Below are 21,332 nucleotides of genomic sequence, written 5' to 3'. Positions count from 1 at the left end.
GGAGATTGAGTGCTGGACTTGGAGTAGTCTATCTATGAGTTTCTTGTGTCTCTTTTTATGATACAATTAATCAGTCCTAGTTGATGAGACTCCTAGGGAGGAGCTCACATGGTGCCTGGTGGGACTCCCAGGGAGGGGCTCACATGGTGGCTGGTGGGACTCCCAGGGAGGAGCTCACATGGTGGCTGGTGGGACTCCCAGGGATGGGCTCACATGGTGGTTGGTGGGACTCCCAGGGAGGAGCTCACATGGTGGCTGGTGGGACTCCCAGGGAGGGGCTCACATGGTGGCTGGTGGGACTCCCAGGCAGAGTATCATTTGGTGGCTGGTGGGAATCCCTCAGAGGGGCTCACAGGTTTCTTTGGGAGAATCTCTGCTTAGTCTACCAGGGGAAGCTGAGAGAATGATTGTTTTTCTGCACTTCCTTTCCCCCAAGCACATTTAGTTCAGAAGAAGCAGAAACCAAAGTAGCATAACGTACAGTAGTTTCCTTAACTCTATAATCCATGGTATTGAGCTACTATTTATGTGTTTTAGAGCCACCATCACTGTGTATTTCCCAAGAAGTTTTCATCTTTGAATGTTTTAAGCAGTAACTATTCTTCTCTCGGGGCCTTGATCTTGTCTGTTTTAGTAAGTCTGTGTTTAGATTATTTTTTTCTCTTTCTGTGTGATTTATTTCACTCACATAATATTTCTTATACTTGTAATGTGTAAAAGAGCTACACTTATTAGCAATACTTCATTGTACAGATATTATATATTTTCTACCTTCCAATCTCTTTATCAATTTTTTTGTGTGTTTTGTTTTTTAAGACAGGGTTGCTCTGTGTAGCCTTGGTTGTCCTGGACTCCCTTTGTAGACCAGGCTGGCCTTGAAGTCACAGTGATTCATCTGCCTCTGCCTCCCGAGTGCTGAGATTAAAGACCTGCACCACCACCCCTGATTCTCTATGAATTTTAATGTGTGTCTATCTATATGTTACACACAGACATACACACACACATACATTACCAAAGTCTACAAAGAGCAACACCTATCTGCTAAGAATTCCTCTGATTTTTGTTTCTCAGTGACAATGAAAACATTGCAGAGTAAAGTTATGAAAGTATTACTGAAAAAAACCACAGTATCTGACATCCAGAAGCATAAAATATACAGTTTGGAATCTAATAAAAGATCACACATTCTAAAGAAGGAAGAAAATAGGACTCATCATTAGCAGCAAAATCAACAGATAGAACACAGCCCATTTCTGACAAACCAGCTGACTATGACATCAAACAGTTTAACTGAAGCACACACCTTACCCTGTTATAGAAATGAGGGAGACATGCAAAGGCAACTGGCGTCTTATGACTAGTTTATGTCTCCATGAAGTAATTTAATACGACTTTGGATTTATTCTGTCGTGATTTTCTTTGGTTTCAGGGTTTTGTTGTTGTGATGGTTCAATTACACATGCATGCATGCATGTGCCCAAGAGTGTGTGTGTGTGTGTGTGTGTGTGTGTGTGTGTGTGTGTGTTGACAATTTATTGAGGCTTATCTGATTGGAGCTTGCATGAATGGACATACAACATCGAGGCGTTTTTTGGTAATAAAAGACAATTCAAAATAAATATGTATTTTTCAAAAACCTATGTCAAACACTTATGAATAATCAACATTTACAAATTTTAAGAAAATTATTTAGGATTAATAATTTGCATTTCCACTATAAAATAAATAGTTCACTTAACTCTCTTTAAGCAGAATGAAAAGAGTCAAACAGAAATAACACCATGCTCCTGGCATAGTCATGATCTTATTTTTCAGTCAGGAACTCTTTACCAAGATTAAGACACATAAAAGTATTTGAGGAGAGCTGTTACTGAATTGTCTGGAAGAGATATAAGGGAAGAAAACAAGTGGCAAGTTGGAAAAAGCTTTAGATGCAAAGTCCATCCCCCTTGAGAAAAATTAATAAACACCCACAAACTTCCACTTTCAGGTTATTGCATTAGTCCAACCTCTACCCGCAAATCCAACCAAACACCATAAGAATTAAGTTGGCAACAGGCTTAGCTGCCTCTGCTCACTATTTAGCCTTTGATGCCTTTCCACCCAATGACAGGACTGTCTGTGGTGTGGGTGGAGTCAGAGGGAGAGGAGCAGCTCCCCTCTGCTCTGTGTAGCATGCTCATCTTCACACTGTCCTGTGGGTGGAGCTCAGTGCTCCTGTGAGTTCTTCAGGCCCATTATGGCGAAGGTAGCAGTTGTCAGCTTCTCTTACACCAGGAACATGAGGGCAGCCTTGAGCATGGAGTGGTGTAGGTTTTACCTTTTCCAGACCTACTTTATTTGTTGTTTTTAAAATGCTTATTCTTCCCTTCCAACCCACCTACCCTAGCTAGATAGGAGAGAAAGGAGGTTTATGAGAACAGGGGAAATAGACCTTGCTGGATACAGTTTCTGGGAGTGATTCTCCTGGCTCAGTCAGCATGATTTCATCTGACCAACAAATATACCAAAGTTGTTGTTGGAACCTGGAGCAACTGGAACCTGGAGCCTGGAGGCCTTTGTGGGAGCCGTTTTCTCTAGGAGTGTCTCAATGTGTAGCAATGAACAGCCAAACAATACCAAGACACCAAAATCTCCAGCCTCTGGTTTTGGGATATAGATATAGATATAGATATAGATGCCCAGAGTAGAGCAGCTTGGCTTTCAGGCCTTTGTAGAGTCTCACTATTCCAGGGCACTTTACTTGCTGGTGAAGAAGATAGAGAACGTTCTGGAGATTCCACTGTGTTCTGTTTTCTGGATGTAGTCTACGAGATCTCAACCTCAAAATTGACTGCACCATCTGCAAGGGATCAGTGACTGTGGTGTTAATCGCTCTGGCTATTGCTCCACTGATGACCACATCCAGACAAGAGAGTTTCATCTGCTTCTTTACAAACTGCCCTTTTAAGCCTCTGTAGAACAATTGGATGGCAGGATTGAAATCCAGCAGCAAGGAGGGAAAGGTGCCATTCCACAGAGCCAAGATCCCAAGTAATCTAGTGGAATGCATATGTAGTGTCTTTTTGTCCACTTTAAAAAAAAAAAACTTTTTATTTAATTAATTTATTCAGATTACATCTCGATTGTTATCCCATCCATTGTATCCTCCTGTTCCTCCCTCCCTCCCACTTTCACCCTACTCCCCTCCCCTATGTCTGTGACAGAGGGGGACCTCCTCCCCCACTATATGGTCATAGGTTATCAAGTCTCATCTTGGTAGCCTGCTTATTCTTTCTCTGAGTGCCACCAGGCCTCCCCACCACAGGGAAGAGGTCAAATATGGGGTACCAGAGTCAGTCCATGCTTTCTACTCAACTGTGGATAATGTCTTGTCCATTGGCTAGAGCCGAGTAGGGGTTCGGTGTTTACTGCATCTATTGTCCTTGATTGGTGCAGTAATTTGAGCAGAACCCCTTGGCCCAGATCTGCCCATCATGATGTTCTTATTGTAGGTTTCTAGAACCTTCTAGATCCTTCTATTTAACCATTCTCCCGTACATCTCTCACCTAGAGTCCCAACAGGAGGTCCTCACAACTATCTCAATCTCCTGGTAAGTGAAGACTTTCATGCGACATGCCTCTTGGGCTAGTGCCCAATTATAAGTGAGTATATATCATGTGAGTCTTTCTGCTTATGGGTTAACTCACTCAGTATGATCATTTCTGGTTCCATCCTTTTGTCCACAAATTTCAGGATTTCCTTGTTTTTAATAGATGAGTAGCATTCCATAGTGTAAATTTACCACAATTTCTTTACCATTCTTCCACTGAGGGACATTTAGGTTTTTTTTTCCAGATTCTGGCTATTATGAATAAGGCTGCAATGAACATGATTGAGCCTATGTCCTTGTGTGGTGGAGCATTTTCTGAGTATATTCCAAGCAGTGGAATAGCTGGGTCTTGAGGAAGCCCTATTTCCAGTTTTCTGAGATAGCATCAGATAGATTTCCAAAGTGGTTGGACAAGTTTGCCTTTGTAGTTTGTTGGTATAATGTCTTCATTTCAAACTTTTGCCCCTTGCAGCTCCAGTCTGGTGTTTATCACCTAGAGTGAAGGCCTTAGCAGCACACTCACCACCACAGCAACAAATCTAACCACTAGATCTTTTCTTGTAGAAGAACCTTGGCCTTTGACCCATAATGCTTTCAGGCTATTAAACATGTAGAAATAGACAAAGTTGGAGCAACTAGAATGGAAATAACTGGAAACCACCCTTGGTATGGTGCCAGGAGGCTTTCCTTCCTTAATTATCTCCAGGAGCACTGCATGTTTTGTATTTGATTTTTTTTTCTCATCAACCTGAAGGCGAAGCCTAGCAGTATCCAAGGGAAAGAACATGGCCAAGACGGTCACACTTCCCACAGCTCCAGCCATGGAGTGTACCAGGCTTCCCTATGACAACACGGATGCCATGGTGCTATACTTTTCACTTAAATGCCACAGAGTGGACTCGTGAAAGGAACGTCTCCTGATTGCTTGGTTTTGTAAAGATGAAGTTCCCTTCTCACCTCTCTCACTGTCAAGGGCAAAATCTGAAATTTCAGTAAGTAACTGGTATCATGGAAAACTCTGAGATGTTTTCTGGCCCATTACTGATGCTTCCAGCCTCTACAAGCCAGTAAAAGCACAGCCCGGTAACTTCACAGCTGGTCATTAGGGGGCACTGCGAAACCACCAAATGAGCTGCAGGCATCTCTTTAGAAGGTGATTGCAGGCAGAGCTTGGATTTGGAGCCTACAATAAGGTATTAGTTGCTGAACCAGAACCCATGCTGGATCAGGAGGCCCAGGGCAGAAAAGACTTGGTTAGTTATTGTTGCACACTCACTGTGCATATCCACAGGGATCCCTAAACTGTAGCCTTATACTGTAGTTTCAATAATCTACCCCCATTCCCTGGAGATAGGTAGAGTGAAGGAAACAAGTCAAAGAAGACATGAAAAAGACTTTCCCACACTAGCACTATTTACTCAGCACAGCTTTCTTCCCTTCCACTGAGCAGGCTGAGCCTAAAGGGGGAAGCCTGAATGTGTATGCCCAAGGGTGCAGAGAGCCTATGGGAGTCAACAAGAGCACTGACCTCACAAGCTGACATCACAGCAAAGAGAGGAGAGGAGGAGAGAGAAAGGAGGAGCTGACTCCTGCTCTCTCACCAAGGAGACTAGCATGCTGAGGAGAAGGATGTGTAGCACTGTCCTCCCTGACTCTACCCGGGGCCCCGCCCTGCTCTGGTGGGTTGCTGTCTTTGTCCTGGGAACAAGTAAGTCCTGAGTGCAGCTGAGACTGCTCCTGCTCCTTCACTGCTGCATCGCCCTACTCTTTCTCTAGATCCTCACTCCTGTCTCCTTCCTCCCCAGGTGCAGCAAGTTCTGGGGTTGTCCAGTCTCCAAGACACATCATCAAAGAAAAGGGAGGAGGGTCCTTCCTGAAATGTATTCCCATCTCTGGACATAACAGTGTGCTCTGGTACCAACAGCCCCTGGGGCGTGAACTGAAGTTCCTCATTGAGCACTATGAAACACAAGAGAGAGATAAAGGAGACATGCCTGAGCGGTTCTCAGTGCAACAGTTCAGTGACTACCATTCTGAGATGAACATGAGCGCCTTGGAGCTGGAGGACTCTGCTGTGTACTTCTGTGCCAGCTCACCACAGCCTTACAGGGTTAGTGGCTTTCTGTACCTTAATCTTCCTGCCCCAGACAGTGATGTACTAGAGAAAGGTTGGGAGATGCCACAGACCTCTAGCCAAGGCCCAGATCTGCTTCTAGCTCCTTACTAATTCCCCACTGTCTATCTGAGATCACTCAGATGGGAGCAGAGCTCTCCAGATGTCTGCACATTTCTGTCAGTGCCTTTCAGCTCCTAGCCAGTTGTAGGAAACCCTATTCTGTTCTGGGTTGTGGCCCTAGGCTCTGTAATTTAAGACAAATGTAGACATTAACATATGCTTTTAGTAGATGAAGAGTGCTAGATATTATTTCAATAGAAATCAGAACTGAAATCCACATCTCTCTGCCTTCATAGTTCTGAGTTTCCTTGGTGCCCCCCAATTTGGGTAAAAAAAATGTAGCAATGTCATTTCTTATGTTGTAAAACCAGCTGATCTTAGGGTACACATGATAGGTTATAGATTTATAATATTAAGGCAGATATAGCTTGCTTTGTAAGTTTCTAGATGCGGTTTACTTTTTACCTAAAGAAAATTTACTACTCAGCAATTAAACAATCAATTGAAAGGGGATAAAAAGGAAGTATTTATGCAATGGTTCTCTCTCCAGTGAAATCAGAGTATCATTCAGAATACTGTCTTTATTGGTAGATGACACATTATTTTGGAAGTGATTCTAAGAGCTATGAAATTTCATGTTGTGCACTCCCACTGTATATGTGTAAAGTCGAAAATGCTTCTTTCTTGGCCTGACGACTCAACCATGGGTGCTTGCTTCCTCTGTGGTGGCTCTTAGTCTGTAGGAACCATCCATGCTCTGGGCATGGAGGAGAATTGTCCTTTTAGTGATGACCAAACCCTGGCCCCAGCTTCTTCATATGGGAGCTATGCTGACGCCTTTATCCCCTCTTCTGCTTTTGAGTCCTTCCTCATAAAGCAGGGTTATAGAAATTTGCCATTAAGATTCCACCAGGATGTGTGGCCACAGCAAGGAGGTTTCATACTGAGGCATTTTCTGTGCAGGGAGTAACTGGGACATGCTTCACATAAGAAGAAACCTATATTGCCTTTGAGTAGAGGTAAATGTTTCATGTTGCCAAAATTATGACAAAGGTGATGCCGGAGCTTTTGAATGATTTCGATGCAATTCCCCTGGTACTCTGGAGGCACCAGACCTGCACATTCGTAGGCAAAGAGCTCACATTCATTGTTCTCGGGGGTTTCCTTTTGAAAGAGAAGACAGTGACAAAGGCTCAGTCCCACCATCCACAGCCTCACCTGAGACACATTTTTATTAATGAGGACATGATGAGGACTGAGCCTGGAATGGAGTGGTTGTGCCCCTGCAGAGATTGGAGACATCTTTTAATAGCTGATCAAATTGTAACGGCCTGATCCTTGGTGCTTTATAACCTCTCTGATGGTCAAGCCATTCTTTTATCCCTAGATGTCACTGAAAGTTTTTTTTAAAATACCACTTAGGCAAAGTGAAGAATTAGTAGAAACCTCACAGAACACAGCATGTTGTGAAGATGCAGATGAGACAACAGAAATAGTAAAAATTAAAGCTATATAAAATAAGGAGTTGTATCTTATTATGAATAAAATAAGCCTAATTAATATGTTGACTAGAATCAGAGAAAGAGTACAAGCAAGTGTAAATACAAAACAAGCCATAAGTTCTTTCTGATATTCTCTTAATTTGTACTGTATATAAATACAAATATTGTTGTATACTCCAGGTATGAGATTATAGTTGGTAGTAGACTTGCTTCTGTAGGGAAGGGGTGTGGCGTGTGAACTGCTCAGCTTGATCATTTGGTGGAGACAGTGACATCACTAAGGCACTGAAAGCCCCAGCTCCAGTTTCCCAAACAGAGCTGGAACACATGAGAGCTTGCCTTGGTCCTGAGATGTCGTCCAGGCTCTTCTTTGTGGTCCTGAGTCTCCTGTGTGCAAGTGAGTGCTGGCCAGCCCACAGATGTGCTTTCCTCCCCACAATTCCCAAGGCTTTTTGCTAACATGACATTATTATGCTCTGTCTTTCTCTATTACAGAAGACATGGAAGCTGCAGTCACCCAAAGCCCAAGAAACAAAGTGACAGTAGCAGGAGCAAATGTGACATTGAGCTGTCACCAGACTTATGACTACAACTACATGTACTGGTACCGACAGGACATGGGGCATGGACTGAGGCTGATCCATTACTCATATGGTGCTGGCCAAACTAAGAAAGGAGATGTTCCAGATGGGTACAAGGCCTCCAGACCAAGCCAAGAGAACTTCATGCTCATTCTGGAGTTGGCTTCCCTCTCTCAGACATCTGTTTACTTCTGTGCTAGCAGTGATGCACAGTGATGTGTGGCTGCCTGCCCTCAGCACATAAAGGAAATTAGGAACATGTGTTGCCTGGGTGCCCCCAGGAAGTCCCTGTCTCTGTAAGAGTCACTCAGCTCTGACAAATTAGGAACCTGATTGGGTCTCAGCCTAACTGCAGGCCACTTTTAACATCTTTTCAAGAATGCGTCTCTCTGCTTAGCCTGTGTGCCCCAGGAAGTTCCTGTTTCTGTAAGAGTCCCTCAGCTCTGGCACTCTAGGAACCCCACAGCCTGAGTTGCTAGCTGACCGAAGGCCACTCCAACACCTTTTTATGATTGCTTCTCTTATCTGTTTCAGTTGTTTTTGCTTCAGAGAGGAAAGTGAATCATTTTTTAAAGACAGAGTTTCTCTTTACAACAATTCTGCCTGTCCTTGAACTAGCACTGTAGATCAGGCTGTCCGGAAGTCACTGAGATCTGCCTGCCTCTGCCTCTGCCTCTAGAGTGGTGGATTTAATGGCTTGGGCCACCATGCCTGGCTAATTATGAATCTTTAATTGAAGTTACTGCTTATGCCTCTGATGACCTCACAGCCATAGTTTCCATCACCATTTTACTATCTGAAAGAGTCACTTATATTACCCTTTTCCGGCCTGTGTTTCCTCGGTATGTCAGTAGCCTCTTTATTAGGCTCCATCTCAATTTTCTTCATTCATTGGAATCTCCAGCCTTTAAGGAGCACCCCTGATTCTTTTCTTTCAATCTCACCTTATCTACGTCCAATTATTACCTCATATGTGTTGTGCTATTTTTAATTCTGGAGATTTTTTTTGTTGGATTTTTTTTTTTTTTGCATTAAACGAGTACCTTTCCCTCTTGTTTCTATATCTCTTCTCCCAGTGAAAATATATTTCAGTTTGGATTATTTTTCTTTTACCCTTTAAGATTTTCATTTAATAACATTTCCTCGTTCACTTCTTCCTCTAACCCCTCCCACACTTCTCCTGTATTTCATATGTATGGCTTATTATTTTAAAATTATTATTAGTTATGGTTTGGGTTTTTTTTGTGTGTGTGTGTTAAATAAGTAAATAAATGCACCCTGCTGGTCTTTTTAGTGTCTCTTGTAAGTATACTTTTAGGGCAGCCTGCTTATAGTTAGATAATCATGTAGGGGATTCATCCTAGGAAAGATTGGTAGTTCTTCTCTTCAGTTGTCTTTAATTGCCAGAAAAAAAAAGGGTTGGATCAATTCCCATGCAAGATTTCTAAACATATCATTCTTTTTCTATATTGTAATGAACTTACAAATACTTCATATTATAACATATTATAACAGGCATGTTATAATGTGCCTGTAGCTAGTATCAGTAGGTGGTAACTGGGTAGACACCTGTAGGAACCTGCTCACACCACACTGCAATTTACAGAATGGTAATAACACTGAGTCTGCATCGAATTTGGAGACTTTGGTAATGATCATCTTTGTGACATCATGATAGGGCTGAGGCAGCAAAGGAAGAGGTATATTTTAATTTTTGTCTCAGTGTTTCAGAGGTTTGGTGTGTGATACTATGAACCTGTTGATTTTAGGCCTGTGGTGTGGCCGAACAGACTGGGAGGAATAATATGGCAGAAGTGAGCTGCCCAGCTCATGACATGCAGAAGGAATAGAAGAATAAAGAAAAGGAAAGGAAAAGATCTGATAGACAGACAGACAGACAGACAGACAGACAGACAGACAGACAGATCTTCTATCTGCATGACTCTTGTGACCTAAATCCTCCTAAGCAGTCTTGCTCTCAGAAGTTGTTTCCATCGCTCAATGCTCTTTCTAATATTAACCTATCCACTGGTGATACCAAAACCTTCATGAACTAATATTTCTTAGTTTTCCCCCTCTGAACGCAATGTAGATGACTAAGCCTTTAGTATGTGAATATTTTGGAAATGCTTTCTCATCTAAACCAAATAAGCACCGTTTTGTATTTTAAGACAGCAAACCTTGCCTAATAGAGTTCTTATCCACAACAGAAAAATTATCTTGGTAAAAGAAAGATTACCTGATGGATACAGCAAAAATCCACCTATACTGTCAAGTCACAGAAGAGGATAGGAGACTTATACTGAACATTACTGTTTTATTGTTACCTAGAAACAAAGCACGAGCAGCTGAAGTGATGGGACTTGGAGTCAACCTTAGCAGACAGGAGCATTTTTCTAAAGCCTCACAATACAGGATGTGCATGGAGCTGCGGGCTACAGGAACTGCGCTACTCCACAGAAGAAAATTACAGCCACACCATCAAACACTCCAGGGGATGATTTTTGAAAAACATTTTATTAGTTACAAGTGCATCTGAATTACTTCAGTTCTTTGCTTTTAAGTAACTTTATGGAGGATTCAACTATTGATATTTACTTTTATTCATCTTTGTCATTATGAAGATATTCTCTCTCTCTCTCTCTCTCTCTCTCTCTCTCTCTCTCTCTCTCTCTCTCTCTCTCAAGCATGTATGTGCACACACACACACATATGCACACACACACTTTTTAAAAGGATTGCAATGATATACATAGTTACATAAATATGCCATTTTGATGTTTGTACTGGAGGGCATGTTTGTTTATCTCTGATTTGAGTCCACGAATAAGTTACAGATCAAGAGTCAAAAAGCTCTGCAAGCTAATTGCATGCCTGGGGACATCAAAGGAAAAGTAAATGAAATATAAACACCTACTGATATTTAGAAACTTCTATTCCCTCTTCACAGGCTGAGGGGCAGGCAAGCTGGGGAAGAATAAACGATGTGGGGGAAAGATGAACACGCCCTTAGGAGAATGGCTGACAGACACAGACGCTGAGATGCTGTCTGCACATGGCAAGGACTTCTCCTGAGCCTCCTCCTGTGACACAGCTGAATCCTCCCAGATGGTGGGACTCCCAGGAGGGGCCTCACTTGTTTCTTTTGGAGAGTCTGTGCTTAGATACAAGGGGAAGCTGAGCGAATTTTTTTTCTGCGTTTGCTTTTTCCCAAGCACATTTGGTTCAGAAGAAACAGAAACCAGAGTAGTATACTGCACTGTCATTTTCTGAACTCCAAATTGCTTTCACATCTGTAATCCCACGGTATCTTGAGCACAGTCATTGCGGTGAGTAACCATCATTAGTATTTTCCCACATTTTTTCATGTGTAAACCCAATGAGCAGTTATGTTTCCTCCCGTTTGCCCCCCATCCCGGTCCCTGATCTTCTCTGTTTTATGAAGTTTGTGTTTATAATTGCATTTTTCTTTGTGTCTGGTTGCTTTCACTTTATACAATATTTGTTACAATTTTTAATGTGTAAGGACTTATTTCAATACTTCATTGTATTAAAATTGTAGACTTTCTACCTCCCCATCACCCATCACTTTATAGATTTTTAAACTATATCAATCTCTATATATATATATTTACATGCAAATATATATATACATTGTGTGTGTGTGTGTTTGTGTGTGTGTGTGTGTGTGTGTGTGTGTGTGTGAAAAGCCTACCAAGAGAAATAACTATTTGCTAGGAATTTTCCAGATTTTTATTTTGCAGTGATGTAAGCACTTTGCAGAATAAATCTATGAATGAATTAATAAGAAAACCTTGGTATCTTATACACTCAAAAATAAAATATAGAGTTTGGCAACTAATGAAAGGTCACAGATTTTTAAAGAAAGAAGAAAATAGGACTCATCATTAGGAGAAAAGTCAATAGGTAGAATGCAACCTATTTCGGACAAATTGACTGACTATATAGTAAACGGTGCAACTGGAGCACATACCTTAAACAGTTTGTAGAGTTGAGAGAGACATGCAAAGATGTTGTTAATTTACCAGGACAACATAATAATTTCTATTATCAGGCCTAAAAGTATTATTATGGCAGTATTTTCTAACCCACTAGCAATCCATCAAGACACAGACACTTGTTATATTTTAAAATAGCTGTAGTTAACCTCGGGCAGGGCAGACATCAATCCCTAAACTACTTCCCACAGTGTGGCAGGCATGGGATTCCTGCCCCAACCCCATGCCATCTGGATCTAATAACTTCTATCAAGCTACCTCCCATCCATAATTCCATATATTTGTTAGTGTTCCTCATCTGGGCCAAGTCACCATCCATGCCTGCCATGTGCTTCTCTTTCATCTAACCCATGGTGCTCTTCCTTTTTCTCTCTTCTCCTCAGGTCTCTCTTCTCCCCAAGATTCTGCCTGGCTCTCTAAGCCCAGGAACTTTAGCCACACCCACCACATTTGTCCTGGCCAGGTGCAATTAGACCAACTGCAACAGAAAGATACAAATCAAATTTCCAGCAGTATAAACATTGTGTAGTGTCTGCACTGAGAAGTAGCTCCCTCTTGATGATGCTCCTGAAGGAAGCATTAATGCGTTTAAAGATGAAGTTCAAAAGGAAACAGGGGGAAAATGAGAACAAGGTGCAAGTGAGCAGAGAGTACATAAATGGTCAAACAGATGAGTGGGGGTTGCAACATACAATTTTAATATTTAAATTCATTCAAAGCCTAAGTGTCTACAACCATTATTCCAATATTCTGCCCTTCTCACCTTTCTGTCCCTTATCCTGGTTGTGTTTATCCAACTGCTCAGAGGCTGTTCCACTGACAACATCCACCATCAGGCCTTCTTGGTGTTTCCTTTGAATCAAGCCTATATTTCTCAGGAACAACCCTTTCCAAGGACACTTGACGTCATGACTAGTCTACATCTCCCTGTGACGTTGTGAAATAACTTAGATTTTTATTCTGTTGTGGGCTTCTTTAGTTTTTGTAATTTGTTTTCTTTTTAAAACGATGTTCTTTTCACACCTCTCTCACTACACAGATACAATTTGAGGTTTGGATGGGAAAATGGGTACCTTCGAACTCTGTGATGCCTTTTGCCCTATAGCAGATGCTTGATTTTGAGAGCTCTCAGGGTCTACCACAGGCAGAAGAAATACAGTCCCTATGACTGCAGAGCTGGTCATTAGGAGGCATTGCAGATCCACAACCTAAACTGTGGGCAGAAGTGGACCAGGTAGATGCAGATTGATTTAGAACCTGCAGTATTGTCTTTGCTGTGGAACCAGGAACAGCAGTGGCCCAGGAGGCCCAGAGGTGGAGGGAGTCGTCATTAGTCTTTGCAGACCCACTGTGCATCAACTCAAAGAGCATGAACTATAGACTTGAGCTCTAGTCTTGGCAATCTAAAGCCTCCTGAGCCAAATAGAGGGAAGAAAGTAACTGCCACAGATAAAAGCATGAAACAGACTTCCACACATAGTGGCTCATTTATTCAGCACAGCCATCTTCCCTTCCAATTAGCAGGCTGAGCCTAAAGGGGAAAGCTTGGCCAGCAGATTATGCTCAAGGGTACAGAGAGCCTATGGGAGGCAAGAAGAGCACTGACCTCACAAGCTGACATCACAGCAAAGAGAGGAAAGGAGGAGAGAGAAAGGAGGAGCTGACTCCTGCTCTATCACCAAGGAGACTAGCATGCTGAGGAGAAGGATGTGTAGCACTGTCCTCCCTGACTCTGCCCGAGGCCCCACCCTGCTCTGGTGCGTTGTTGTCTTTGTCCTGGGAACAAGTAAGTCCTGAGTGCAGCTGGGACTGCTCCTGCTCCTGCTCCTTCACTGCTGCATCGCCCTACACTCTCTCTAGATGCTCACTCCTGTCTACTTCCTGCCCAGGTACAGCAAGTTCTGGGGTTGTCCAGTCTCCAAGACACATCATCAAAGAAAAGGGAGCAGGGTCCTTCCTGAAATGTATTCCCATGTCTGGACACAGCAATGTGCTCTGGTACCAACAGACCCTGGGGCGTGAACTGAAGTTCCTCATTGGGCACTATCAAACACTGGAGAGAGATAGAGGAGACATGCCCGAGCGGTTCTCAGTGAAGCAGTTCAGTGACTACCATTCTGAGATGAACATGAGCGCCTTGGAGCTGGAGGACTCCGCTGTGTACTTCTGTGCCAGCTCACCACAGCCTTACAGGGTTAGTGGCTTTCTGTACCTTAATCTTCCTGCCCCAGATGGTGATGTGCTAGAGAGAGGTTGGGAGATGCCACAGACCCCTAGCCAAGGCCCAGATCTGCTTCTAGCTCTTTACTAATTTCCCACTGTCTAGCTGAGCTCACCCGAGTGTTCCTAACACTAGGGCTGTCCTATGAACCTTCAGATATTCTTGGATATCTATTAGTATCTTTTAACTTCTAGGCTGTGGTACCAAACCCTAATCTGTGCTAGATTATGGCCATAGGCAAGATGTGTTAAGACAAGTGTAGGTTTTTCCACATTCATTTAAAGATGAAGATTTCTATACATTATTTCCATAGGAGTTTGTAGCTTATAAAATTTCCCAGTGTTTCATGTATAAGAATATCAAGACCAGGGTTGAAATGTGCGTCTCTTTGCCTTCTAAGACAAAGTTCTGAATTTTCTTAGTGTTCTCCAGTTTGAGTAAAAATTGTAGCAGCAGGTCACTGTCTTCTCGTATTCTAAGATCAGCTGAGCTGTGTGTGTGTGTGTGTGTGTGTGTGTGTGTGTGTGTGTGTGTGTGAGAGAGAGAGAGAGAGAGAGAGAGAGAGAGAGAGAGAGAGAGAGACAGACAGACAGACAGACAGACAGAGAGACAGAGGGAGAGAGTAGAGATGTATATTATTAACCCAGATAATGTTTGCCTTGTCATAATTTGAATGTGAGATTTACATTTTTAAGAAAAGAAAAGCTACTACTCAACAATTAAATGATAAATTGAAAAGAAATAAAACATAGATATTTACACAGATACCTCTCTCCAGTGAAATCAGAGTATTGTTCAGAAGACTACTGCTACTGTAGATCATACTTTAGTCAATGTTTCCAAAAGTTTTGAAATTTTCCCCACTCCAAACATTCAAGTCTTAAATAAAAATTGCCTTTTTCTTGAACTGACAGTAGCATTGGGCATAGCCTCCTTGTTATGTCTCTTGATCTGTAGGACCAGTCAAACTTTCGACAGGGTGTAGAATCCCTCCTGAGATGGGCAGATCCTGTCTGCAGGTTTTTATACGGATTCTGTGGTGACCGCACTCCATACTCTAATTTTGCTTCTGTTTTTGAGTCCTTCATCACCGGGGCAATGTTACAGCAAGTTTCCATCAAGGTTCTACCAGAATGTGTAGCCACAAAAGGAGGCTTCCTACTGGGGTATTATCTGTGTGGGGGGTAACTGAGATGTGCTTTACATAGGAAGGAACCTGTAGTGCCATTGTGTAGAAGTGTTTCATGTTATCAAATTTATGACAATGGTGACAATTGTAGTATAATTCCCTGAGACCCCAGAGACACTATACTTACATATTACATGGCAAAAACCTCTCTCACATTGCTGCAGGGCATTTTCTCCTTTCAGAAAGTACGGTGCTAAAGACATGGGCTGACCATCCACAGCCTCACCTGAAACAAAGGGAGAATTTCTATCAATGAGGACACATTAAAGGCTGAGCCTAGAATGAAGAGCCCGTGCCCCCAAATTGATCTGAGATAGCATAAAACAACTGTTGAAATTGTAATGACCTCAACCTTGATGCTTTATAAGGTTTTAATTGTCAAGCAGTTCTTGTAGCTGCAGATGGCACTGGAAGTTTTCCTAAAGTATTCAGGCAAACTGAAAAATTAGTAGGAACCTCATAGCACACAAGATATTGTAAGGGTGCACCTGAGACTACAGAAATAGTAAAAATTAAAACACTGCAAAATACAGAATTGCATTCCATTAGGAGTAAAAGATGCTTAATATAGTCACTAAAATCAGAGAAAGAGTATATACAAGAATAAGTAAATATACTACAAATATTGTTGTATACTCCATCTATAAGATTATAATTGATATAGGCTTGCTTCTGTAGGGAAGGGGTGTGGCATGTGTACTGTGCAGATCAACCATTTGGTGGAGACAGTGACATCACTAAGGCTCTGAAAGCTCCAGCTCTAGTTTCCCAAACAGAGCTGGAACACATGAGAGCTTGCCTTGGTCCCAAGATGTCTTCCAGGATCTTCTTTGTGGTCCTGAGTCTCCTGTGTGCAAGTGAGTGCTGGCCAGCCCACAGATGTGTTTCCCTCCCCACAATTCCCAAGGCTTTTTTCTAACATGACATTATTATGCTCTGTCTTTCTCTATTACAGAAGACATGGAAGCTGAAGTCACCCAAAGCCCAAGAAACAAGGTGACAGTAGCAGGAGCAAATGTGACATTGAGCTGTCATCAGACTTACAACCACAACAACATGTACTGGTACCGACAGGACATGGGGCATGGACTGAGGCTGATCCATTACTCATATGGTGCTGGCCAAACTGAGAAAGGAGATGTTCCAGATGGGTACAAGGCCTCCAGACCAAGCCAAGAGAACTTCATGCTCATTCTGGAGTTGGCTTCCCTTTCTCAGACATCTGTTTACTTCTGTGCTAGCAGTGATGCACAGTGATGTGTGGCTGCCTGCCCTCAGCACATAAAGGAAACCAGGAAAACACTGTGTGTGTTTGCCTCTGGGCCCCAGGAAGTCCCTGCCTCTATAAGAATGACTGATCTGTGACATACCAGGAAACGTGCAGCGTGGTTCCCTGCCTGACTGAAGGCCACACTGACACATTTTCATAGATGCTTGTCAGATCTCCAGCAAGTGTTTCTGTTTTCAGAGAGTGGAATGAATATTTAGTTGAAGTTCTTGATGACTCGTTTGATCACCTCACAGCCAGCATCTTCTGCCCTGTGGCCTGCACTGACCACTTCAGTCACTCTACTAGCCAACTGAATCAATTATATGATCTCTTTTCTGGCTATGTTTATGCTGTAGGTCAGTCGCCCCTTTGTTTTATAGGACAATAGACCATAAGGTTCTATGTCGTTTTTCTTCACTGTGTTTATCACCAGCTTCTACCCAGCCTTTCTCTTGTTCTTTTTTGGTAAACATACCTAGATTCCATTATTTCCTCATGTGTGTTTTGCTGGTTTCGACTTTGAGATATTTTCCCTAAGACATTCTCATGTACCAAAGGCATGTCTTTCACTCTTTTTCGATGTCTTCTTCCTATAAAAATATATTTCAAAGAGGATAATTTTATTTTATCCTTTTTAGGATTTTAATTTAATCCCACCTTTTCCTCCCCCGCTTCACCCTTTAAAGTATCCACATGCTCCTGCAGCTTTAAAATTCATGGTCTCTTATTCTTTAATTGTTATTTTAAAGGTTTTTTTGTGTGTGTTGGTGCTGTGAATAAATATATAAATGCAACCTGCTGTGTCTGTTCTGTGTTGCTTGTTTATATATACATTCCTGACCACTTATGATTTGAAATCTCTTTAAGAGACTCATCTTGGAGAAGCCTAATTCCCCAGCCCCTGGTGGAAAAACGTGGGAGGAAATACCATCCCAGATAGCAAGGAATTTAACTCATTTTCCATATCTGGATTAATCTACAAAGAATTTCATTTTTACAAATTTTGAAGTATAATATTCTCTTGTTGAATGTGTCAGTGACTTGGATCCGTGGGTGATAATTGTGTGGAAAGTTGCAAGAAACTGCTCAGACCACGCTGCATTTTGCCTAAAGGGCAATGCAATGAAGTCAGCATTGTGTTTGAAGAGCTGTGCCATACTCACCTTTCTATAATCATGGCAGGTCTGAGAAAATAGAAAAGGAAGGTGTGCTTTGTCTCAGGGCTACAACATTTTGGTTTATGATTAATGGGACCTGTTGTTGCTGGGCTTGTGGTATGACAGAAGAGTCTAGGAAGAAGAATATGACAGAGCTGAGTTACTTATCTCATGCCAGGCAAGAAGGAAGGGGGAGAGGGGGGGGAGAGAGAGAGAGACAAAGAAAGAGAGAGAGAGAGAGAGAGAGAGAGAGAGAGAGAGAGAGAGAGAGAGAGAGAGAGAATATCTTTTAATTGTATAATTGCATGCCTTTAGTGGCCTAGATCTTCTATTGGTCCTTACTTTCTGAAGTTGTCTCCATGATTTAAAGCCCTTTCTAATATAAACCTGTTAATAGCTTAGACATTGGTGATATCATAACCCTCATGATCTAATCTTTCTCCAAGCTCTTCCTTTGAACACTGCACAGACAACTAAGCCTTTAATATGTGAATCTTTGAGGGGAAACACTTAACGTTTAAAACACAGAAGCACCATTTTGGACTATAATATAGTACCATGTGCCTAAATACAATTCTTTTCCAACATAGATAAAGAATGCCATCATAAACAAAAAAAGGTAACCCAGGAAATACAGAAATGCTCTACCTAAATTGTCACATCACAGAAGAGTAAATAGAAATTACCACAAACATTAATATTTCATTATTACTTAGAAACAAAGCATGAGCAGTTGAAGTGATGAGATTTGAAGTCAAACTTACCGGATAGGAACATTTTCTAAAGACTCACCATACAGGATGTGTGTGGAGCTGTGGGCTACCAGGAACTGTGCTGTACAATGGAAAAAAAATTACAGCCACACCAGAAAGCACTCCAGGGGGTGCTTTCTGACAAACACCATGTTTATTAGTTATCAGTGCATCTGAATTACTTCAGTTATTTTCCTTTTATCACCTCCATGGCTGTAAACATTTAGTTTGATTTATCATGTTGAAGATAATCTTTCTTTTTCCCATTTTACTTTTTAAGCATCACAGTGAAATACATGGTAACAAAAAAAGAGTTCACTTTGACGTATGTGTGTGAGGTATATTTTTTTTTTTACTCTCTGATTTGCATCTATGAAATAAATTCACAGATTAACAGACAAAAAACCTATGCAAGCTAACTGCACGCCTGGGGATATCAAATGGAAAGAAAACAAATATCTAAACTCCCTGTATGCTGAAATTTCTACTCCCTCTTCATAGACTGAGTGCGGGTAATACCGGCAAATTGGAGAAGATAAATTATTTGATAGAAAGATGAATATTCCTTTAAGAGAGGGATGATGGGCTTTGAGAAATCTGCTTGGGCATACTATGTTATCCAGCGACTCCTCCTGCAGTACAACTTAATTTCTTCTGGTTGGTGGCACTCCCAGGCAGGGGCTCACACGTTTCTTTTCAAGTCTGTCTGTTTTGTCTACAAGGGGAAGATTTCTATGCTTGCCTGGAAATAACTTTCTTCTACATTTGCTTTTCCACCTTTAGTTTCAAAAGAAGCAGAAACAAAATTAGCACACTGGATCGCCATTTTCTAAACTACATTACTACTTTTATATGTGTGTGAGGTATATTTTTTTACTCTCTGATTTGCATCTATGAAATCAATTCACAGATTAACAGACAAAAAAACCTATGCAAGCTAATTGTATGCCTGGGGATATCAAATGGAAAGAAAACATTTGTGTTTTCTTTATGTGTAAAGAAAACTGTGGTATTTTACACATATTCATTGTGTTGCATAACCATCATTACTGCTTCCCGCAAAGTTTTCATCTGTAAGCCCATTAAGCAGTAAGTATTTCTCCATCAGGACCCTGTGGTGGCATATAATGGACCTGCCTCTAGGTTGCTTAGTAACCTCTGACATCATCATCTGCAGTCTGCCACCAGGTGTGTGCCAGAGGTACCAGATATAAAAAAGACCAATAGTTCACCTCTCTCTCTCTCTCTCTCTCTCTCTCTCTCTCTCTCTCTCTCTCTCTCTGTCTCTCTCTCACACACACACACTCTCTCTCTCATTCTCTTGCACTTTCTCTGTCTCTCTGTCCCCTTGGGGCACCCCCTTCTTTTCATCCCTCATGCTTTTATAATATATCTCTTTACATCAGATTTGCTGCATGACACTATTTTTCTTAATTGTAAGAACCTGATCTTGTCCATTTTAGCAAGTCTGTGCTTAGAATTATATTATGTTTCTTTGTGTCTTAATTTCCACTTAGCATGTATATTGTTAAAATTTTCATGTGGATGAGAACTTTACTTATAAGGCGGGCGTGGTGGCGCACGCCTTTAATCCCAGCACTTGGGAGGCAGAGGCAGGCGGATCACTGTGAGTTCAAGGCCAGCCTGGTCTACAAAAGTAAGTCCAGGACAGCCTAAGATACATAGAGAAACCCTGTCTTGAAAAACCAAAAAAAAAAAAAAAAAAAAAAAAAAAGAACTTTACTTATTTTAATATTTCATTGTATTAAAATAACATATTATACTACCTTCTCGCTATTTTATGAATTTTTATGTTGTGTCAATCTAAAAGTTGTGTATCTTATGTCTTTGGTTGTGAGTCCAGTCATTCATGGCTAAGCCATGTCTCCAGCCCTCTAAGTTATGTATCTATATGTCCCAAAGCCTATAAAGAACAACAACTATCTTCTAGGAATTCTCCTGATTTTTATTTCTCAATGACTTAAGCACATTACAGTATAAATCTATGAATGTATTAATAAGAAGACCATGGTATCTAGAACCCCCCCAAACATAAAATATACAGTTTGTAAACTAATAAACAATTATAGCTTTTCAAAGAAGGAAGAAAATAGGACTCATCACTATAAGAAAAACCAGTCACCTATTTCTGAAAAATTTGCTGACAGTGACATTAAACAGTGTAATAGCAGCACATGCCTTAAACTGTGTGTAGAAATGAGGGAGACATGTGAAGACCCCCAGAAGTGAAATCATAGTGTTTGTGTTGAAAATACCTTGACTGTAAAAAAAAATAGTAAATTGGATATTACAGAATGAATGATTACTTAATTTGAAGATGATATTCACAAGGAAACACATAGAAAATAAGAAAAAGGAATGGGTGAGCCAAGGAGAACCACAAATAGTCAAAAATGCAATCCACGGCACATAAAATTTTAATACATAAACTTCTTTAAAGAACAGCTAGGTGCCTACAATAGTAATTCTAACATTCTACTCATCTTTAGCTTTCTCTTCCTTAGACGAGTTTACTTTTCAAATGCTCAGAAGATCTCTCCATTGACAGCATCCACAGTCAGCATGTAACAAACAGTCCCGGGTATCTAGGGTGCTTTGCTCAGGCCCCTGCCCTTCCAAAGGCATCTGGCACCTAATGACTAGTCTTTGTTGTCCAGCAGCACTGTGGTATGACTTAGATTTTATTCCACTTTCTTTCTTTTTCTTAATGAGCTCCCTTTATGCATTTCTTACTAGCACCTGCCATATTTGACATTTAGGTGGGTAAACTGGAACTAGAAAAAAACTCTGTGATGTTTTCTAGCCCACTCATAATGACTGACTAGGAGACCTTCCAGCCTTTTCAACA

The 21,332-nt window shown here is 41.4% G+C and overlaps 1 pseudogene and 3 gene segments (V, D, J or C); 3 read left to right on the top strand and 1 right to left on the bottom strand.

The window, feature by feature from the left end:
* Nucleotides 1-2,211: 2,211 nt before the first annotated feature.
* LOC311600493 (peroxisomal membrane protein PMP34-like) lies at nucleotides 2,212-4,458 on the bottom strand (annotated as a pseudogene). The gene is made up of 3 exons: nucleotides 4,009-4,458; nucleotides 2,685-3,064; nucleotides 2,212-2,302 (listed from the first exon to the last, which is right to left on the bottom strand). The product of its transcript is annotated as a peroxisomal membrane protein PMP34-like (transcript).
* A 665-nt stretch (nucleotides 4,459-5,123) lies between these two features.
* LOC311600765 (T cell receptor beta variable 13-like) lies at nucleotides 5,124-8,507 on the top strand. The segment is given in 3 exons: nucleotides 5,124-5,304; nucleotides 5,402-5,706; nucleotides 7,770-8,507.
* Nucleotides 8,508-13,309: 4,802 nt separating this feature from the next.
* On the top strand, nucleotides 13,310-17,252 carry LOC311600766 (T cell receptor beta variable 13-like). The segment is given in 4 exons: nucleotides 13,310-13,660; nucleotides 13,764-14,068; nucleotides 16,061-16,141; nucleotides 16,240-17,252.
* On the top strand, nucleotides 16,096-16,541 carry LOC311599656 (T-cell receptor beta chain V region C5-like). The segment is given in 2 exons: nucleotides 16,096-16,141; nucleotides 16,240-16,541.
* Nucleotides 17,253-21,332: the final 4,080 nt, after the last annotated feature.

This window comes from Acomys minous, assembly GCF_964271855.1.
Source record: "Acomys minous genome assembly, chromosome: 6".
NCBI classification, from domain to species: Eukaryota; Metazoa; Chordata; class Mammalia; order Rodentia; family Muridae; genus Acomys; species Acomys minous.
This window is presented reverse-complemented; position numbering and strand designations above follow the sequence as displayed.